Here is a 17361-nt window from a genome sequence, read left to right on the forward strand (position 1 = left end):
CCAGAAGACGAGAGAGAGCAAGATACTGAAAACCTATTTGAAGAAATAATGACAGAAAACTTCCCCCATCTGGTGAAAGAAATAAACTTACAAGTCCAGGAAGTGCAGAGAACCCCAAACAAAAGGAATACAAAGAGGACCACACCAAGACACATCATAATTAAAATGCCAAGGGCAAAAGACAAAGAGAGAATCTTAAAAGCAGCAAGAGAAAAACAGTTAGTTACCTACAAGGGAGCACCCATACGATTGTCAGCTGATTTCTCAACAGAAACTATGCAGGCCAGAAGGGAGTGGCAAGAAATATTCAAAGTGATGAATAGCAAGAACCTACGACCAAGATTATTTTACCCAGCAAAGCTATTATTTGAATTGAAGGTCAGACAAAAAGCTTCACAGATAAGAAAAAGCTAAAGGAGTTAATCACCGCCAAACCAGTATTATATGAAATGCTGAAGGGTATTCTGTAAGAAGAGGAAGAAGAAGAAAAAGGTAAAAATAAAAATTATGAACAACAAATACATATCTATCAACAAGTGAATCTAAAAATCAAGTGAATAAAAAATCTGATGAACAGAATAAACTGGTGAATATAATAGAACCAGGGTCATAGAAAGGGAGTGGACTGACAATTCTCGGGGGGAAAGAGATGTGGGGGGTGCGGGAAGAGACTGGACAAAAATTGTATACCTATGGCTGAGGACAGTGTGGCGGGGGTAAGGGCAGAGGGTGTGGTGGGAACTGGGTGGAGGGGAGCTATGTGGGGGGGGAAAGGAACAATTGTAATAATCTGAACAATAAAGATTTATTTCAAAAAATGTGCATCTCTTATGGAAGGAAACCTGAGAGCGAATGCAGGAGTACTGATGACTGTGGTGTGCTCTTTTGTAGATCAATGCTCTAATCTGGTCTCCACAGCCCTGAGCAGATATTATGCCCCCTCCTTACAGGGAGAAACCCAACGCTCAGACATGTTAACATGCCCACGGTCTCTGCAGCCAGTGCTGTACAGTGTAGGAGCAGAATCTAAGTTTTCTTCAGAACCTACAGATATTCAAGTCTAATTTCATGGTGTTTGAGAGCATGGTTAATCAGATAATTATTTGGTAAGAGGTCAAATACATTTGAAAACAAGGAAAATCTCAAGTTTTGTTCAGAAAAACAAAGGGGAGTAGGACCTTGAAGATCTGTACGGGGGCCATGACATTTATTCAAAGACATTAGGAATCTTTTGATTAACTGAGCTTTTCAATACACATGTGACATGCAGCTCTGCTGATTATGACGGAAACTGGTTTCCTCAAAATCCTTTCTAGGAAACAATAAGCTTCTCCTCACTCCTGAAAAAGGGGCTAGATTCAGACAACTGTTTTGCTTGTTTTGTTTTGTTTTAAGGAAATAGCATTGCTCTCACTTAAATGATGGAGAGGCAGAATTGGGGGAAGCGGAAGGGGGGAGGAAGGAAATGTCTGGGTTGAGGGCATGTTCTGTAAGATACAGATTGGGGTACAGTGTATACACATATTAAAACGTAACTTAAGATCTTTGCAGCTTCCTGTGTTTAAATTGCACTTTAATTAATTTATTTATTATTATTTTAAAAATAAAATTTTATTGCCCTAACTGGTTTGGCTCAGTGGATAGAGGTCAGCCTGCGGACTGAAGGGTCCCAGGTTTGATTCCAGTCAAGGGCATGTACCTTGGTTGCGGGCACATCCCCAGTGGGAGATGTGCAGGAGGCAGCTGATGGATGTTTCTCCCCCATCGATGTTTCTAACTCTCTATCCCTCTCCCTTTCTCTCTGTAAAAAAAACAATAAAAAATATATTTTAAAAAATAAAATAAAATTTGATTGGCTTAAGGAAGTCCTGTCCTCCCTCCATCTCCCCCTCCCGCCCCCGGCCCACACAGAGTCTGTAGCAGGAGCATAGTTAGTGTTGGGTTAAGAAAGGAAGGATGGAGGGCCCACTTGTCTAGGGCCCAAGGGCCAAACCCAAAGTGGGGACTACAAATAACTAGAATGCTCAGGTTTGTTGTCTCTGGGATTAGGGTGCTTTAATTTTTTTAGAAGGAAGTGATGGAAGGAGGGAGATTTCCAGTTGAACATAACAGACACCATATTCACTTTATTATCTCCTCTGGAAACAGCACTAAAAATGAAAGTAAAGGGATAATCCTATATAATAAAAGGCTAATATGCAAATCAACCCAATGGAGGAACAATCGGTCGCTATGACGCACACTGACCACCAGGGGGAAGACGCTCAAAACAGGAGCTACCACTTGGTGGTCAGTGCGCTCCCACAGGGGGAACACCGCTCAGCCAGAAACCAGGTTCAGTGGCGGTGGCGGGAGCCTTTCCTGCCTCTGCGGCTGCACTAAGGATGTCCAACTGACAGCTTAGGCCCGCTCCCCATGGAGCTGTCAGCTGGACATCCCCTGAGGGCTCCAGGACTGTGAGAGGGCACAGGCTGGGCTGAGGGATGCCCCCCACCAAGTGCATGAATTTAATGCATTAGGCCTCTAGTTAGGTATAAACCCATGAAGACAAAGAGACCAGGAGGGAAGACATCAGGGACAGGAGAGTTCATCCCATTTTTTAGGATGGAAAGTGGATAGAGGAGCAGGAATTGCCCACACAGATCTGAGCAAGCTCCCGCTGAAGTGCTGACAGAAAGTGGCATCCCTAAGGAGCTGGCTCCTTTCTCCTTCTCATCCTGGGAGCCCCAGGCCGTTCCCTGGCAGGGGCTGGAAATGTATTCTCGGGGCTCTGGAACACCCTGGAAGAGCAGGTCCCACCCAAGCATAGAGCGCTTGCAAGGAGCTTTGGAGTACCTCATGCTTAAATATAAATGGAGACATTTGAGGATGCCTGCACTATGTGAGAAAGAAACCAACTCAAAGAGAAACCAAAGGAAACAAAGACAAGGCAAGGGTCAGAAATAAATATTTAAAACTACACCTAACATTTTTAGGGAGAAAAGAGAAGATATTCCACCCATAAAATAAGAAATAAATATTGTGGGAAAGAAATATAGAACTAGAAATTGAAATTTGAAAATATAATAGCAGAATTATTTAAAAAGCAATAGAAAAATGGGAAGATAAATTTCCCAGAAAGGAAAAGCAGAAGATAAAACATAAGGGCTGAAGGAACAATCCAGGAAGCCCAATACCTGGTGAGTAGGAATGCCAGAGAGAACAGAGGGAACAGCAGAGAGAGAAAGCATCGAAGAACCTGTACAAGAAAATTCCCGACTGAAGAAGGGCCCACTAAAAACCAGCTCAGAAACTTAAAACGCGCCCACACCCACATAGACAGACTTCTATTGATTAAGTCCTGACATGTGCCAGGCAGTGGAGCAACAGTGAGACTTGATCCCCAAGCTTGGGGAGAGCCACATCTTGCAGGAAGATCTACACTAATAAAAGAGTAACATGCTAATTGACCATACCTTCACCACGCCCACCAGCCAATCAGGCGTGGGTATGCAAATTAACCCAACAAAGATGGTGGGTTAATTTGCATACACAGGCGCCCATCGGCTGGGGCAGGGTGGGAAGTTTGCATCGTAGCCATGGCAACAACATAGGTATTCTGCACCACCCCAGCCACCCTGGGCCTCTGGGAAGTGTGGGAAGGCAGAAAGGTGGCTCCGGCCAGAGTGAAGGCGGTGCCAGCAGCCAGGGGAAAGAAGCCCATTCTTGCATGAATCTTCGTGCATTGGGCCTCTAGTGGACATATAACAATGAAGGCCGCGTGTGGGAAGTGCTATAACAGACTGGCCAGGGCGTGGAGGGCCCAAAGGAGCTCACAGTCAGGTCTGTGGCCATGAGGAGGTGATAGAGGGATCAGGAAAACCCGGAGACCAGGTGATCCGTGACACTGTCTCCCTAGCTGAAGGCAATCTGGTGGCGAGAGCCCGGAGGCCTGTGGCCAGTGCACCCGAGAGCAGGCTACGGGGCTGGGGAGCTGCGGGAGGGCAGGGGAGGGTGCCAGGTCACACTGCGGGAGGAAGGCTGGAGGCGAAGCCGGGAACTCCCGGTGCCCTGCGGTGTGCACTGCGTCCTGCCGGAAGGTCCATCACGCGTTCTAAAGGGAGGGACACGGTCAGTCTGGCCGCGGGCAGGAGGGATAGCTCGGTGGGTGAGTCCGCAGGGTGCAGGTCCGTGAGGACGCGGGAGAGGGCGCCTCCAAGGCCACGGTGAGAAATGGTGAGGCCCCAGCCACCTGCGTCCCTCCTGACACCACCTGCGCCCAGGCAGGGCCGGAGGCGAGCTGTGAACGGAGCCCACAGAGGCGGCGCACCACGGCCACGGAGTCTCATCCAGCCCCCAGCGCCGAGGGCTGTGCTGTAATGTCTAGGTAACCTAGGAACAAACCCCGGGGCTTTCGTAAACCATCCAAAGGGCTCGCGGCATTGCCCACTCGCGTGTGGGAACACCCCCCCTGGAAAGGGAGGAGACGCCCCCTCACGCCAATGGGAGCCCTGAGGCGGGGCGCCCACCAGCAGGGGCTGTGCTCCGACATCACTGGTCGGGAAGGAATTTGTTTCAGCATCTCAGCTCTGCCCAAGGAAGTTACCCATAACGCCACGTGCTTGGGAGCCTTGGACAGAGGATCTATTAACACGTGCTTGCCACCTTGCAATCCTAGGCTTTCCAAGTGTAATTTTCAACAAGTAAGCAGGAGCATCTTGCAAAGCGTGAACACACCGTTGGTATTCATTTCAAAAATAAGGAAGGTTATAGAGGCCTAAGTGACTAAAGTTTTAGTTATTGACTTTGAAATAATTAGGCATTGACTTTTGAAATGAATCAAAATGTTAGGCAGCAGCAAGCACATGCTCGCGTTTGAACATGAGTGTAACATTGCAAGCCATTTACCGGCTGAAGGCTGTCACTTCCAGCGAAGGGCCCACCTGGCAGGTGGATGGACCTTCCCACCAGCTTTGAGAAAGGGCTGGGCTCCTTCCGCCTCCGGCTGTGAGGCCAGGCAGCCTCTGCTGACACCTGGTGGCCACAGCGGGTAGCGGACCGAGGCCACAGCAGGTTAACCTCCACCTGACCTGCTTCCTGGACGCCCAGTCTGTGTCATGAATATCGATGAAAACCGCAGGGAAGGTGTTTCATTGGAATGGGAGGAAGAGCTGCTGCACAAGATCGACAGATTAATGGTCTGGCATTAATCAGCACCAATTTAAAAAAGTCTGGGTCGGTCTCTAGAAAATTCAAATTGTAAAACCTGCCTTGGAGGGATTCTTCTTCCCCAAGATTATATCTGTTTGAACAGCCTCGGCATCTACCTCTGTGTCCATTTGTTCTCCCATCCCCGCCCTACTCACGTTTAAAGCAAGTTATGCCCAGAGAATAGAAAAAGGGAATGCTTTATTCTTCCCAAAAGTTTAAATTGTTCTGCTGTTGTTAATGAACTCAGCCCTAATTGGGAACAATTCCAACCAGAAGAAAGGGGACATGTGAAAGAAACATCTGACAGGCGACGTGATAAGGGCTGTTTGCATCAAGGGCAAGGCCCCCCAGGAAAGAGAATGGAAAGGACAGATTCTTGGGGAATAAAACATGAGTCCGTCCCCGGGTCCCAAGAACACTGGGCTGCGCAGTCGAAACGGACAGGTGAGGAGAGAGAATGGGCAAGCGGCAGGGAACACCTGCCTTCTAGGAAAAGACCTGGCTCCATGCCAACCTTTGAAATGGGAACCCCTCATTCTGGGTCTACACTCTCCCTCTGTGTAACAGAATGAATAGTTCCTTGTGAAGTAGCAGCGTGACACTTGTCCCCAAAATAGAGTATGTATGTGCCAGGCACCGAGCTAGGTCATCTTACCGGAGCCTTGGAGCAATTCTGTGAGGTCAATGTTGTCCCTCTTTAGCAGAGAAGAAACTGAGGCTCGAGAGGCTGAGTGGCCTGCCCAAGGTCACACCTCTAAGCTAGTAACAGCGGCTGCGTTTTTCCAAGCCAGGGCAGGCTGACTTCAAAGCCAATGCTCTTTACTCCTCATCACGTTTGCCTAAAGCAAACACTGAAAGATAAATAATTCCAATACATGCAAAAATGCACCATTTGCCGCTTTCAATTTGTATAATTTTAAATGTCACCATGAATTCTCTTCTAGGTCACTTTTAAAACAAGCAACTTTGCTTGAAGGCAAGTGGCGGGCGGGGGGCGGGGGGGTTCCCCTGCTTTAATTTGTATGGTTGCCGAAACCACTGTTCAGTCTTCTCCTCAGCTTTCCAGGGACTGTTCAAACAGCACAGAGGACAGCCTGGGACACCGCCTTGCCTGCTGTGAAGAACCATGCAGCGTTTTCCAGCTGGTAGGAAAGCGGTGGAGGAGGCGCAGGCTCGCCCCAGGCACATGGAGGAACTGTGGGCAGACAACTGTCAGCGGTGTGAGCATGCAAATGCAGCAGCAACCACATTCAGAGCAATAGAAACAAACTGTTAACTAGATTCTTAATCTCATTTCCTCAATTCCATTGGAAACACATATTCACTCAGGACTGCTAACCAATTACTCCAGGCACAATCTACAGCAGGGTATAAATCCAGATGACTATTTCAAGTAAAGAAACTTCTAGAATTTATCCAATCTACATGTGTCTACTTTGCTATGAGACGAGCTTCAAGATTCTGTAAAGTTTTGCTTTAAAATTGAAATACAATCTTAAAGTTATTCATTTATCCAAGAAATACTTATGCTGGCCCATTAAGTGCCAAGCACAGTTCTATATATTAGGGACATTCCAATAGCAGGAGACAGGCCAGAAAATGATGTTTTGTTTTGCCTTTTAAAGTAGAGTTAGAGGAACAGAGAATGCTGCAGAGGTATCTGCTGTTTTATATAGGACTAGAGGCCCATTGCACGAATTCGTGCACAGGTGGGGTCCCTCAGCCTGGCCAGCAATCGGGGCCAATCAGGGCCATGGGAGGTTGGCCAGGAGGAGGGGCTGCAGGAGGTTGGCTGTGGGAGCACATTGACTACCAGGGAGCAGCTCCTGCATTGAGCGTCTGCCCCCTGGTGGTCAGCGTGTCATAGCGACCAATCGACCAGTTGTTCAGTCATTCAATTGCTTGGTTGCTTAGGCTTTTATATATATAGACTAGAGGCCCAGTGCATGATTGAATCATGCACGTTTAGGGGGGGAGCTGGGTGCCTGTCCGCTGGTGCACCAGGCCTTTCAGAAGCCTCGGGCGCGGCGGAGGCTTCTGAAAGGCCTGGTGCCTGAGCAGACAGGCACCCAGCTCCCCTGCTTTTAATGGTCCGCGGTGGGACGTGAGCTCCCCCTTCTATGCCACAGCATAGCCATGGCACAGACGCTGAGCTTGAGCCGCCGCTGGCGACACGAGCTCAGCGTCCCGCCGGCCCAATCAGCCACCCCGGCCCCCCCCCCCCCGAGTCCTACCCCCCCCGCGCCTCCTGGCCAATCACGGGCATAGCGAAGGTACGGTCAATTTGCATATTTGTCTATTATTAGGTAGGATGCGCAGGGAAGTCTTCGTTAATGGCATTTGAATAGACACCTGATAGAAATGATGGGATAACCCACATGAATAACAGAGAGAGGCATTCAGAAGAAGGAAGAGCAAATGCAAAGGCCCTGAGGTGTATGTTTGGCATACACCAAGAGGAAGAGAGCCAAGGCCAAGGTGGCTGTTGCGGGATGATGGGAGATGTTAGATGAGGTCAGAGTTGGCAGGGGCTGGTCAAGCCAGAAAGAGAGGTCTCACCAAGAACCAAATATGCTTGCACTTTGGTCTTAGATTTCCCAGGCTCCAGAACCGTGAGAAATAAAAGTCTGTTGTTTAAGCTAAAAAATAAATAAATAAATAAATAAATAAACAAACAAACAAACAAATAAATAAATAAAGTGAAATGCATGAGGTCATCACAGGAGTGGATATAACCAGAGGTCTGAGGACTGAGCCGGAGTGGCCAATGCTGAAAGGTTGAGGAGCTGAGGAAGGACCAGCAAAGGAAGACGAGGACAGCGGAGCACAGGAAGCCAAAGGAAGAAACGGTGTGCAGCAGGAGGTGTCACTGCTTCTCTGCATTAATGCCTCTGGTAGGTTAGGTAACTTGAAGACAGAATCATAGTCCTTCGGCAACAAGGGAACCACTGGTGACCGTGACCAGAGCTATTTTAGCAGAGTGATGGGGACAGAGGCCCGACTGGACAGTTCAAGAGAAAATGAGAGGAAAGTGGGAAAAAGAGGGTGTGGAAACATGTGTTAAGAAATTTTTCTATAAAGGGAAAATGGAACAACTATTGGGGGAGGGTCAAGAAGGGAGACCTTACCGCATGCTGGTGGCAACGATCCCGAGGGAGGGGAGACGTGATGATGCAGCAGAGAGGTGCTCCTGAGCACTCAGGGGCAGTGGATGGGTGCTCCAGCCAAAATGTGGGAAGGGGCTCTAGTCACACCATCACAAGGCGGGCACATGGGGTGCAGCGTGAGCAAGCTATCTTCTGATAGCCTCTACTTTCTCAGGAAACAGGAAGCCAGGATGGCGGCTCAGAGTGGGAAGGAGAGGTGTTAGGATTGAGGGCCAAGGAGAACCTGGGGGAGCATAGGAACTACAGACATGTAGAACCACAGGGCTGCGTTAGGAACTTACGAGTTTGGGAGTCATGAGCTAAAGCGTCGTTAGTCGGCCTGTTTTTATCCAGCCATGTGCAGCTATACCAGGGCGGGTGTGGAGAAGGCAGAGTGGAATTAACCCTGGGGCGTGGGGATGGTAAGGAAAGTGAGAGTCCATACAGAGGAATGATGAGCACCAGAGAATCTTAATTAGGTGAAAGGAAAGGACAGTGAAGGGTCAGTGACCTGTAGGTCTGGCGAGGTTGAAGAACTGCTGGAGGGGGCAGCAGAGGGACAGAAATGGAGAGTCAGGAGCAGTGTTTGCAGAACGGGAGACACGATATTGAGATTATGTTGTGGACTAGAGTGTGGTTGCTGATGATGACTATGGCTAAGGTGTGACTGTGGGAGCAGGTGGCTGAGACAGAGTTGATGATAACGTTGAAGTCGAGCCGGGTGGGTGGCTCAGTGGTTGAGTGTCGACCTATGAAATAGGAGTCACAGTTTGATTCCTGGTAGGGGCACGGGCCCAGGTTGGGGATTTGACTCCGTGTGGGGCATGTGGAAAGCAGCCAATTAATGATTCTCTCTCGTCATTAATCTCTCTCTCTTCTCTCTCTCTCTCTCTCTCTCTCTCTCTCTCTCTCTCTCTCTCTCTCTCTCCCCCCTCTGTCTTCCTCTCTGAAATCAATTATATATATATATATATATATATATATATATATATATATATATGAACATTGCAATCGAGCTGGTCAATGACTCAAGAGGCCCCATGGTATTGGGAGGCTTGTCTACACTGGAGCAGGACAAGAGTGGTATTGGAGAGAAAAGCAGTGAGCAGGGAGCAAGGAGGAGCGGCACAGGGGCCCGCAGGTGTCTGCAAGAAGTGGGCGGGGAGGCAAGCAATGCCTAGTGATGGCAGAAGATGCAAAGCTGGCCTTACAGGAGGAGGAAGTCATGACCAGGAAATTGTGAGGGTTTTTTTGGGGGGGTGGTGGGGGGCGTTGCTTAACAGAATTCAACACTGAAAGGACTGAGGATGCAGCTCTTGAACTTTCTGGCTCTCATTTCCCACCAAGTGAGAGGTGGGGGGAAGAAGCCCTCAGGATCCTCGTCCTACCACGTGCCTTGTTCCTGTTAAGACTCCGAGAACTCGGGCCACTGCTTTGACTGACCACAAGAATATTGTTGCTGCTGGAGACATTTTCCCTGTGTCTTGGACTTTGTAGGAAGGAGCTGAAACCAAAAGCTTGAGTCTCCATGTCCGCATTCCCCAATCACCTGCCTTCGCCTATCTCAATTGTATGACATCACCTGGGACCCAAAGAGGATTGTGTCCGTCTTAGGCCTTGCTGCCTGAATGGCAGTACTTACTGAACACTCAGGCGAAGGCTCAGAAGCACAGGAAGAGCAGGGCCACCGATCTCTGAAAATCCACACTGCAGAGCAGCAGGACACATATCCTCTTTGTTTCTTTTAAATCATCACACATTATATGAGCGTCTCACTGACAATTGAAAAATGAGTCTCCAAAAGCCATTATCCCAAGTCAACATTATCCCAAAACGCACACTGGAGATGGGGAAGTGGTCTCAGTCTGATCCATTGAATAAATATAGCTCCTCTGATGGAAGGAAGGACAAAAGCTGCGCTCTCCTCCGCCCTGTCCTCACCTCCCACAAATGCTGGAAGTGCTGAGTGAAAGGTCAAGAGTGGCAATGAGTTTTATGCTGTGGGTTCAACATGAGAGACAGGTACTTTCCCAGCCTGCAGACACCCAAGACCTGCCATCTGGATGGTAGAGTTTGAAATACTAACCTCAAACCAGTTAAGTAGTTATTCCCCTTTCTCCAATCATCTTTGCTGATCTGATTAATCATGAAAGATTTTTAAAGCAGAAAATGAAGGGAAACTGCCAATAGCCAATAATCAGAGCTTTTCCCCCAACACACAAGCATGACACACAATGAAAAAAAAGGTGACAAGAGTCTGGATCCTCAGACATGGTCATACATGGACTTCTCTGTCCGCCAGAGACATGGTACAGTGATCTCAGATTCCCTCTTCCCCCTCCCCCGTCTCCTTAGCCATCAGCAACAGTTTTTCAAGGGGCCCAGGCCAGGCCACCTCTCTTGGTGTCCCAAACAGGCAAAGTGTCATCGCCTCTCCTGCACGTGTCTGGAAGAGAAGGGAAATAAGACACCTTTGCTGTGGCAATAAGCTCCTCAAACTCACATCACACTGTTATCAGAGAATTTTGTTGCAATTTCTCCATTGCTAGTAGAAGTGGAGTGTCCACGGGTGGAAGTGGGGGATCCCTTTCCCCACTGGTGCTGGGGGTCAGGTTATTACAATATCTTGAGAAAAAGAATTTTCTGAGACTCACATGGAAGAATGAATGCTTTTTATCTGCATGGAATTACATCCCTAGGTTTGCAAAGTCCCATTTCCTTTAAACCAGGCCTAGAAGATGTGCAGCTGGGGCTTCAGCAGAGCCCAAAGCAAAGCCAGTGTCCAGTTTCCGTCCCATGGTGGAGTGGAGCCCGGCCCAGCATCAACCTAATTTTAGTCCATCAGTCCGCATGTGCGCGGCCCACATGGGTGTGGGCCATGTGGGTGAGTGCAGAGCCTGAGAGCACCCCCCTGCAACAGGAGTCCCAAGAGATCGAGAGGGCCTAGTCAGACAACTCCCTGTGTTCAGGAGCTTATGTAGCTCAGATTTTACACTCATCTTGGCCAATGACCATCTCCCACGTGTGACTGACAGACAAGCACCCTCTCTACATTATTTAGACTTTACTGCATGAGTCTACTCGTTCTTTGTCCAGTCCCTTCCCCCAGGATCTGCGGGGAATGGACCTGGAGAGTGTTAAGCTGCAGTTTTCAGGCACAAATGGCATGCCTGTATTATCTGGCCTTTCCTTTTGCTCCTTTCCGGTTAGTTAATTAATTAATTGTACAATGAGATCAAAACTAGGGTATGATATTAAAACTAGGCTTGGATACTCGATGAGGCTAGGGCCTGTATGTCCCTTGGTCATGAGAAATTTATCTTCAACTGAGAATGGCACAAATGCATGTAGAAGGGGTGCCAGCCAACAAAAATGGGACACTGTCTCTTGACCCATGCTTGGGACAGCCTTCCTACCATGTTTTTCCAAGGGCGACACACCCCTTGTTTTCATAGAGTGGCAGAACATGGGATTTGGAGCCAGAAGAAACCTGCTCTTGGATTTATCATATTTTAGGCTTAGGCAAGTGGCTTAATATCTGACAGCATCAGAGTTCTTGAGTCACATGAAGTTGATGCTCCTGAACTGCCCATAACAGTCATCATAAGACATTTAATGAGCACTTACTACATGCTAGGCACTATTACTAAGCGCACTAGGCAATGTCTCCCTCGATCCCAGGGTTCTGTGAGGTGGGCATTATCCTCTCCATTTCACAGATGGGCCTAGCTCTGCCCAACTCGAGGACATGGATGCGAGGACATACAAAACACTCATTTGTGGAATATAATGAACAACATAAACTGATGGACAAAATAGATCCAGAGACACAGAAGCATCGAACAGACCATCAAACTTCAGAGGGAAGGCAGAGGAAGGGTGGGGGGGTAAGAGATCAACCAAAGGACTTGTATGCACTAGTAAGCATAACCAATGGACACAGACATTAGGGGGGTGAGGGCATGAGCGGGGAGTGGGGGTGGCCAGGGAGAGGTCAATGGGGGAAAAAGAAGACATGTGTAGTACTATATGTAGTACTTTAAACAATAAAGAATTTAAAAATAAATAAAAGTAAAGTAAAATCACATGCACTGTCTGGCACAGAATGATGATTCAAAACAAAATGAGACTCCTCAACCATATTGAGGAGAATGGTAATGTTTTAAAATACACAAAATGGTGCCCTGCTGGCGTGGCTTAGTGGTTGAGCGTCAACCTATGAACCAGGAGGTCACAGTTCAATTCCCAGTCAGGGCACATGCCCGGGTTGCAGGCTTGATCCCCAGTGTGGGGCGTGCAGGAGGCAGCAGATCAATGATTCTCTCTCATCATGTTTCTATCTCTTCCTCTCCCTTCCCTTCTGAAATCAATACAAATATTCTTTTTTTAAATAAAATGGTCATGCTTTGAAATGTATGTTTACATAATGAAATATGCACAGAAAAACTCTGAAAGTGTGAACACCAAACCATGCAAGGAGTGAGCTTTGAAGAAAGGAATTTTTACCTTTTCACCTGATAATTGGTTGTTTTTAACACTCAAGTATTACTTGTATAATTTAAAACTCACAAAAGAAGATCAGAAATACTGAAAAATATACATAGAAAAAATATCCTAGATGGAATATGACAAAATGTTAATGGCAATTGTCTGATGGGTTTTTTCCTGATTCTTTTCATTTCCATATATTAGCTTTTACTAATTCTTAACTCAAATACATTCTCCTTATAAATAGTACACATAAGGCTTTTTACTATCCACACCTCCCAATTCTAGTTCCCTCTCCAGAGGTAATCAATGTTATCAATTTGGTGTATATACTTTTGGGTATATGTATATGTGTATACCATGTGCATATTCATATACATACACAGTATATTATCCCTTTGTGCTTTTTTAAACAAATGGCATCAGGTTATGAGTCCCTCTGCAATTTCATCCATCAAGATGCCTCAAAGATCATCCATCAGTAAATAATATGGATGCCGCTCATTGTTTTAAATTAAGTAGTAACCCAGAATATAGATATACCATGGATTATTTAGCTAGCCCCCTACTGACATCATATAGGTTGTTTACAGTGTCTTCCTATGATAAATAACGGCAGTGAACTTGCTTACAAAGCCTCCTTCTGCAGGAATGAGAGGGTTTCTCTGGGGCAGATTCTGAGAAGTAGAACTGCTGGGTCAGTGGAATATGCTCATTTGTTATTTTAATAGATACCACCCCAAATTGCTTGCCTAAGTGACTGAACACGAATTTATACTCCCACTGACAGTGTAAGCACACATCACTGCCCATACTTATTACCAAATCTTTTACTTTTTGCCAACCCGATAAATGAAAATGGTACCCGGGTGTTTTAATTTGAATTTTCATAAATAACAGGATGTGCATCTTTTCACTTTTATAAGACATGTTTTTTATAAATTTATTTTTATAAAATGTGTCATTTTCTTTAGTATACTTGTCCTTTTCTCATTGACTTACAGTTCCTCTTATATTCTGAAAACAAATGTTTTGTCTTTACTACCAAAACTTCCATCTATAAGCATGTAATACTTCTCTTTATTTAGGTCTTTTATGTCCTCTAGTAACATTTTTTTTTAATATATGGATTTGAGAGAGAGTAACATTGATTTGTTATTCCACTTATTCATGTACTCATTGGTTGATTGTTGTATTTGCCCTGACCAGGGATTGAACCTGCAACCTTGGAGTATTGGGATGATGTTCTAACCAACTCAGCTCCCCAGCCAGGGCCTCTACTACCCTTTTTATAGCCTTTATGCACACTTCATGTTAGGTTCATTATTAAGCACTCCTGAAGTCTCTTATTAGTTCTTGTAACTCTTCAGCTGATTCTTTTGCAATCATTTTGTCAGAAAATAAGCATTCCTTTCTTCCTTTCCAGTAGTCGTGAGTTTTCTGACTCCTTTTCTTATTGTCCACCACAATGAGACCTGAATAAAAGTTCTGAATAGTCCTGTTGATAAGGGTCACCCTTGCCCTAATCATGTCTAATAGGTGTGCTCACACACTTCTTCATTAAGTAGCTTTCTGCAGGTAACATTCGTCAAGTGAAGGGCATTCTGTTCTAAATTTTTACTCATTCATGGGATTGCATATCATCAAATGCATCTATTGAGATAATAATTTCTTTTTTCTTTAATCTACAGATGGTGTGAATTACATCAATTGGTTTTCTATAGTTTTGAACCAATCTTCCATTTCTGGTAAAAGCCCGTTATAGTCATAATATATTTCTAGTTTTTATTTTTACATCCTGTTTGTAAGTGAAAAAAGCCTGTATGTAACTTTCTAATAAGGAAAATAAATACACACCAAAAGGATCATATTTTTGCACTGTTCATAAAAAGAAAACATACAGGTAAAGATATGCTTACTTTTTATTTAAAAACTTGTGTGTAAACTGAATGTTTATAAAATGATTAAATGGGAAGAAAAAGAAAATAACATAAAAATAAAATTAAAAACCTAAGTGAACAAATGGAATATGCTGTAACCTGTTCTTCTACTTACTAAATTCACTGTTTGGGTTAATGCTGTCACCATCAATCCAGTCACTTACTCAAGCAAGAATCACTGAAGTCTCCACACCTCCTTCTTCTCTTTCACCTTCCGGGCCCAGTCACTCACCACGTCCCAATGATTCTACTGGCCATTCTGATACCGCAGGCAGTTAGCTAGATACTAACAAAAGGGACCCCAGCAAACGGAACCAGACTAAGCCAGATTAACTAGGGAAGGGCAGTTTCGGTCACTCCAGGCATCTGAGCAGGCAGGAACGATGCTTTTTGGTCCCCCAGGAGACACCCAGCACCCCACGAAGCAACCAGCACCGTTCTGCCAGATTAACAGCAGGGGGGTAGGGACCACGAAGGGAAATTCCTTTCACTAAGGGCATGTGCAGTAGAAGCCAAATGATGAAGCAGAACTCTGAGCCACGCACAGGAGCCAAAGTGGCAATCATAAAGGGGGTGGGGACTAGCCTGGGAACTCTGTGGGGAAAGGTCAGAGAGTATGAGGGCAAGAAACCCTGGAAAAGCCAGGAAGGGACTGGATGAAGGGAGGGCTCAGGCACAGCCCCGGGGGAAGCCAGGGAAGAGAATGGATCGTGTGAAAGAAAGTCTGATCTTTTCTAAACTCCAGAAAATATATGGAGTCTTAGCAAGGACCTCGGGCAGCCTGCCCACTCCACCTCTCCGAGGGTGTACTACCTCTTTTCACTCTAATAAATCTTGCCACTACCGCTTAAACTCCTCCTACGTGTGTGTGTGTGTGTGTGTGTGTGTGTGTGTGTGTGTGTGTGTCCCAAAATTCTTTTCCTGCAACACCACAGAAGACTCCTCTTTCCAGCTGTGAGGGCAGCGCTGGGCTGGTCCTCCTCCAGTGATAATTCTACCTCAGACCTCCACTGAGAGGCCAGGTCAGATTTTAACAGACCAGCCTCCAACCCCAATGCACATCATTGCCTTGCCTTGAGTAAATCCCTTTACCTCTCTGGGCCCCAGTTTCCTCTTCTATAAATAGGTATGATACTATCAAGACTGAAGAGTTGTGTAAAAATTAAATGAGATCATGTATGTAGAGCACCTAACACAATGCCTGACCAAAGGTTAACACTATGGCAAGGAGGTCTCCTCTTCTCCTGTTATGTCCTTGGTCAAGGCCTTCCAGTTTTCACCTGCTCTATGACAAATGCCTTCTAGTCTTTCTGCCATCTGGACAATGCTCACTTCCTAAAATACAAATCTAATCATGTAATTTACCTGTTTACATCTTTTGACTGGCTCCCAGCTACCAACTAGATAAAGTTCTAACTCTTTAGCATGACTTACAAGGCTCAACTCACCTCTGGTTTTATCTTCCTCCACTTTATTCCAAGTGCTTTATACTCCAACTAGAGGCCCAATGCACGAAATTCATGCAAGAGTAGGCCTTCCTCCCCCAGCTGCCAGCACCAGCTTCCCTCTGGCACCCAGGACCCGGGCCTCCCCCCAGCCCCAGCTTCGTCCAGAAGGACATCCAGTCTAATTAGCATATTATGCTTTTATTATTATAGATGAAATTTGTACTTTCTAGTGAACACCCCAAGCTCGTCCACAGTGCTTTGCCTTTATATATGCTGTCCTTCTTCCTGAATGCCTTTCCCTTATTTTCCACTAAGCAAAAATTCCTACTCAATCTTTTAAAATAAAACTTAATCCCACATAGAATTAATTACCCCATCATTAATGGTCCTGTAGCAGTTTTCACTGCCATTAAAATTACTTGCTAATATATCTTTCCCCATTCATTGAGGCAAAACTGTATCTTTTTAGCCCCCAGAAGCCTAAACCGTGTGTGCATTCAGCAGTTCACTCAATGAATGAAACAATAAATTTCTTTTAAAAATAGGCTCTATTAATTTTTTTTTAAATATATTTTATTAATTTTTTACAGAGAGTAAGGGAGAGGTATAGAGAGTTAGAAACATCGATCAGCTGCCTCCTGCACACCTCACACTGGGGGTGTGCCCACAACAAAGGTACATGCCCTTGACTGGAATCGAACCAGGGACCCTTCAGTCCACAGGCTGACGCTCTATCCACTGAGCCAAACCAGTTAGGGCTCTATTAAATTTTTCGGCAATAAAAAAAAAAAGCATCTTCTTCTTATGTTAACCAAACTTTCAAAGTTGAGTTTTTAAAAATAATGTTTTTTCTCAAGTTAGCCTCTACCATCATGAAACAAACCAATTTGCCCTATGGCGATTTTAAAGGTTCATGGAGTAATTCTAGAGCCAACAGCCTGTCTAGGAGCTCAGATTAGATGCATGCTGGCTGAGAGGCCCCTCTTCAACTCCTCCTCCTCAGGCACCGGTGGTCGGTCAGCCACTGTCAGGAGCTGAAGTATTACTGTGAAAGAGTGTGTCTTCCATGACTGGCCTTGTTCAAAATGAAGTGCAAACATCCTGGTGCGCTCTTTCTCCAAATAAATGAGTTTGGTTCTATTTGCTTCT

This window comes from Cnephaeus nilssonii, assembly GCF_951640355.1.
Source record: "Cnephaeus nilssonii genome assembly, chromosome: 10".
In the NCBI taxonomy this organism is placed as follows: domain Eukaryota; kingdom Metazoa; phylum Chordata; class Mammalia; order Chiroptera; family Vespertilionidae; genus Cnephaeus; species Cnephaeus nilssonii.